We start from the raw sequence: 6,024 nt of genomic DNA, 5'->3' as shown, positions 1-6,024 counted from the left end.
TACTATGCACTATGAATATGCCGTCGTCGCTGATTGGCTCGCACCCTGATCAGCGCACCAATCAGGTGCGTCACCGCCTGAATACGGAATACCTCTACATTAAATCACTGCGTGCGGATAAATCAAAGGTAAACAAGAACAAAGATAAGAGAGGAGTGAGATTGGAGAGTAGCTTTATACAGACACCAAACAGAATAGAATAGTCTCTCTCTATCTCTTTTTTTTCTTCCTCTTTCTCTCTGTTTCTCTCTCTATCTCTCTTTAACTCTGTGTTTCTCTCTCTATATCTTTGTTTCTCTCTCTGTTTCTCTCTCTATCTCTCTTTAACTCTGTGTTTCTCTCTATATATCTTTGTTTCTCTCTCTGTTTCTCTCTCTCTAACTTTGTTTCTCTGTTTCTCTCTATCTATCTGTTTCTCTCTCTCTCTGTTTCTCTCTCTAACTTTGTTTCTCTCTGTTTATCTCTTTGTTTCTTTCTGAATCTCTGTTTCTCTCACTCTGTTTCTCAATGTCTATTAATTTTTTTGTTTCAAGACTAATGAGATTATCATTTCTTTCTTTTTTCTTTCTTTCTTTCTTTCTTTCTTCTCTCTCTCTTTCAGCTTTTTCCCCTTTATATTGTATTTATCCATCTCTCTGTCGGTCTGTTTGACTATATTTTAAACAGATTAGTGGACTTAGGTGCCACAGTAACATATATAGTGCACTATGTTTAGCACCATAACAGAAGCCAATATATGAGCCATTAGGAGTGAGCAAAAAGCGCAAAAAGACCATTTAAATATTCCTAAAAAAACTGAGTGTTCAACTGTGAAAATTAATGCTAATATTAAGTAATTGTTTTCTTGTCTGACTCCTTTAATTCTAGTGAAAATGGAGCAACAATACTAAGTTAAAGCTGAAGGTATACACTTTAATCACCTCTTCATTACAGAGCACCTTTGTCACCTTCCAAATATGTATATCTTCACTGTCCAATACAAAACATGTATCTCCATTTTTTGTAGATTTTTAGTTTGCTACATAATTTAAACACACACACTATCCTTTACATTGTGTCAAAATTTCTTTATGAATAGACCATTTTTTCAAAATGATCTGAAATAAACACTTTTTACACTGACCTCATTAAGTCTAGAGCTGTACTTTTTCAAGTTGCTCAAGTTGCATGCTTTTTAATAAAGTCTACACAAGGTGATTTTTGTCTTACACTCTTTCTATATTTCTCCATGTGTTTCTCTGTACTCTCAGTATTTCTCTCTCTCTCTCTCTCTCTCTCTCTCTCTCTCTCTCTCGGACTGTACTCTGGTGGTTGGTGTAGTAGTGGGGAATGCTGCTGTGTGGAAGTGAAGGACGTCATTGTGTCCATTCTGGTTAATCACTGTTTCTCTGATAGATCTGGACTCCTGCTCTTACAATGCTCACATTGTCCAGTGGGTCAAATAGCTTCTGAGACCCTGAGACCACAACATGCATTAGAGTGCAAAGCTTACAGTTTCACCCCTTTCCTCAGTGTAAAATCTGCATGCTCTCTGGTTCAATATCCTGCTATGTTTTTTGAGATGATGTAAGAGCCAAGAGTTTACTGTTATTTTATCTTTTACAAAATGATATATTGACATACCCATTAAATCATGCACACACACACACACACACACACAACCATACACAGAGGGATTATTTTGCACAGCTGAGACATTTTGTAGAATAACGTCACAGTTCATGTAGTGACGCGCTGTGAATAATTAAAGCTGCATTGAAAGAGTCATTCTGTGAGAATCAAGCCACCCATTTACATGTGAATAAGTTTTCATCCTGTTTTAAAAGTAAACATATTAAAATGCTAATAACAATAAAATTGGATAAATAATAAGATATCTAATTCTCAATTAGTAAGTGTGTTTGTCATCCTTTGTACAGTAAACCAATTGTCTGTGCTGACTTAACACACAGTCAAATAGAGTGAATTTGTTTAATTTAAAAAGGAATAATGATTTGTAAACATAGGATTTATAAATATACTAGTTTTCTTCACAAAGCATAAATATATGTCTGAAGTAAACTGAAGTAACAAATATTATCAGGAAATTCAAGGAGAGTCACACAATACAGAACAAGCCTGGAAAATGTTGGAAGCACAAGATTTTGAAAGAAATCTAGTGAGAGACCCCAGAAAAACTGCAGAGACACTAGTGAATGATTTAGCCAGATCAGAAATAGTTGTTTTAAAAAAGACAATCACTAAAGCCCTGCACAGGAATGAATTGCGGAAAAGACACCTTCATGCCAGATTGGCGAAGCTTGTTTGGTAATTAAATTACTCTTGTTAATTTGTGACTATTGGTTTAAATTTTCAGAGCCTATGGCCCTTTATTAGTGGACAAAACATTAACAAAACCACTTTTTTTAAACTTATACTCTTATACTCTGAGTCAGTAACAAGTAAAAATTAATAATACTGTATTTAACAAACGTCTAACAAACATACAAACACTATTTTTTATATATTTAGGAATCTATTGTTTTCTAAAGCTACATTATAAACACAATCCACTTCTTTTAATTGTTAAACGAAAACAACACCAGCAGAACCAGTTAAACTGTTTACATAACTTATTCTTGGATATCACTAAGTCAATAACAAGTACGCATGAATAACATTTAACAAAAGTTTAATAGCAAACAAACAAATATTATTTTCTTATATTCAGAAAACCATTATTAAGCTTCATTACAAACATAATCCACTGCTTTTAAATGTATTAAAAACAAAACACAAAACGAGTTTATCAGGAAATGTTTGGAGGTAAAGCTGTTTTTGTTGTTTGTCTCTAGTCTCTGCTGGGGTAACAGGGAACGCACAGTGTGGTAATTGGCCTTTGCTGCTTTTGCCTCATTGAAGCAGGCGCTGTGTGTGTGAGTGTATGGAAGGAGAGTGGAGGAACAGGTTTAAAAGGACCGGCACTTCCTGCATCACCGGTTTATGTGAAGCACTGATTGAGAAACACACTCGCACTCACTCACACGTCCCACCAACTTCAAGCAAATACGATTCGCTTCCTTATCAACAGTCACAAACAGAAAGGGAGATGTCACTAGCATCAACACTTCATTTTAGAATAACACAAAGTGGTTACATCACATTCACATGACATGTTCCTTAGTAGTGCTCAGATCTTAAAAACATCACCTGACTGATTTAAGCATTACAACTCTCGAGATGATTATACTGGCGCACACTACTTAGAAACAGAAGTACAAATAACATTCATGCAAACATTATTGGTTTTACGTCCCTGTGTTCATTAAAACATCTCCAGTTCTCTCCTCACTGGAGTCTATACTGGAGTATTATTTATAGTTCTCATCACATCAGCATCTGCTGTGGTAAATAAGAGCTTAATTATCGAATCTGGTGAATCTAAACACATTCACTCGGGCTGTGGTTGACTGGGGGCTTTCAGGATAAATCTAGAAACTACTAGATTCAAACTAGCTCACAAGATCTCAACTACTGTTCAAAATGAGAAAGAAATTCTTGGGTTTTTTTTTTTAAATACAGTTATTTTACCTGCATTTGACATCTTTGGGTTATTCTGCTTGTATAAAAATAACTTTTTATCTTAGAATAGGAGATATTTAGGTAAAGCACTTGTTCAATGTATAACCATGGCACATTATCACGTTAATTAATTTTTTTTTTTCATACACATTTGTGGAGAATTTCATCCTTAAAACCTGTAAGCTCTAGGGGTTTTATGTGCAAACGGTCAAGTGTGGCTGTAAAGTTTCACTGTACCAAAGCAGAAGCACATGGGATCAAACTAAAATCAACTGGTTTATCAAGTGAATGCAAATGAAAGTTTGTTTGCAATTAATAATTTTTTCTTTAGTAGTAAAATAGCCTATTCATGAAAAATCCATACCAACTCATATAAAAAAAAAAAACCTCTAGAACTCAGGGGTCTCCAAAGGGTCAATGTGGCTGCCAAGTTTCACCATAATAAAGCAGAAGCACATCTAAACAGTTACTTGATAACTGATATTAAGTTGGGCCTAATGTGATATATATATATATATATATATATATATTATTATTATTACAACACCCTATTACACTGGTTCTGTAAAAAACGGTCCTTGTAACTTGAGAACCTCTCTTTCTCAAGAACAGATTTTTTTTTGCCATTAGCAGACACGACTCTTTTCACACCATAGTTAAACCACATTCCCAAGTAGTTAATGTCTGACCAGGACCTCCGTTTCTTTCTCTTCCACTCCCTCTATCTCTTAAATTTGCTAAAAGTCTTTTGATAAAAAGGGTCACAAGTTCAGCCAAATACCCCTAAACCTAAAACCCTTATGCTTACAAACAGCAAGAGAGGGTCAATTGTGCATAAAAACTACAGAACAGAAATGTGACTACTCACACTTAACTTAAATAAAATACTTGCACAGATTTATGTTTAGTATTTGTCGTATCTGCTGATACCTATATCTCTTATATTTAATTTATTGTTTAATTTATTAATTTATTCAAAAAATCATGTTTCACCTTATACAGTGCAAAAGTTACACCTGTAATCCGAAGGAGCCCTTAAAGTATTCACAACCATTATTTTTAATGTAGGTGCACACACTGGCACTAATGCAGCAGAGCGAAGCATGCTGATACTCTGGGACTTTGACCATTGTTTAATTTCTACAAGCACGCCAAACAATTACAATTACAACAGTAAAATAAAATGTAAAAAAAAACACTCAAATATACCCTTTGACTTTAGAATTCCATTAAATGTCAGAAATCCAATGTTTAAAAGAAATCATTTACTGGGAGGTGCCTTGTTCAGCTCTGTACATCACTTTTTTCTTACAAATGTTGTTTGTAATGTTGTCTTTTATAGTGGTGGATCAGAAAAAAGTTGACCAACAAGCTGAATTTATTAGATTATAAATAATTAAATCTCTATAAAATGTTGCCATCTTTATTCAACTAAACATCTCCTGTATAATCAGGTTTTAAAATGCTGGTTAAGTTTGGTTGAGATGCACAACCAAGGCTCCACACAGAAGTAGGATACGTGAGGCAGTCATCATGTGCACTCAAAGGCGTAGTGAACAGCAAGTGGTTGGTGTGGTGCAGTGGATAACACCATTGCCTGCTTGTGAGCTTTCACACCACGTGGGAGACTGGGGAGACTCTGCCACACCAATAAGTAGGGTGGCAACCTGTCCCATACAAAAAATGGGGAAACGTCCTTTATTCGGCAACTAAATGTGAAATACTCCCGTAAAATACAGAATCGGGAGATCAATAGACACTATATTTCTCACAAATATAAACATTTTGACACTAAACACACATACCACAGCTGCGGGTGCCCCATCCCACAGGTGTCAGGCCTGTGATGGACACGGCCCAGAGGAGCCATGATGGGGGTCCCTTACTTTAAATTCTGAAAGGTGTCAACCCAATAAGAGTATTTGGGCAAGACTCCTAACCCTGCATTGGCCCACCTCTGTAAGTCACTCTGGATAAGAGCTTCAGTCAAATGCCATAAAATGTAAAAATAAAATGCAAGTATATTTCTACCCTAAAGTAACTGTCACTATCAAAACATACTGTCAGGGTCATTTACAGAGCACCACCAGTAGCCTGACAATGATGTTATTCTTTTCACTTATATAAGTTATTATTTATATGTTCACTAAGATTCAGGTTCCAGAAGGGTTGTCAAATTCCCTTAAAGTAAGGATATCAACCATTTCCCTTTCTAACTTAGTTTAAAAGTGAAGGGTGACACTCGAAAAACATGAGGTTGGGGTGCAAAAAGAAATGTGATTAGCCTTGCACCAGGACTGAGAACTCACACTGCTTACTCAGACCAGGACTTGTGTTTTTTCAAATCTGCCACTGTGATCCAGTAGTGTGAAGAGTGGCTCCCCCCTCAGGCCAAAATAAAAACAGTTGTTCACTAATTTACTCACTATCTGATGGGCTGCTCACCCTGGCAACTAGTAATGT

This window comes from Astyanax mexicanus, chromosome 5 (genome assembly GCF_023375975.1).
Source record: "Astyanax mexicanus isolate ESR-SI-001 chromosome 5, AstMex3_surface, whole genome shotgun sequence".
Classification (NCBI taxonomy): domain Eukaryota; kingdom Metazoa; phylum Chordata; class Actinopteri; order Characiformes; family Acestrorhamphidae; genus Astyanax; species Astyanax mexicanus.
This window is presented reverse-complemented; position numbering follows the sequence as displayed.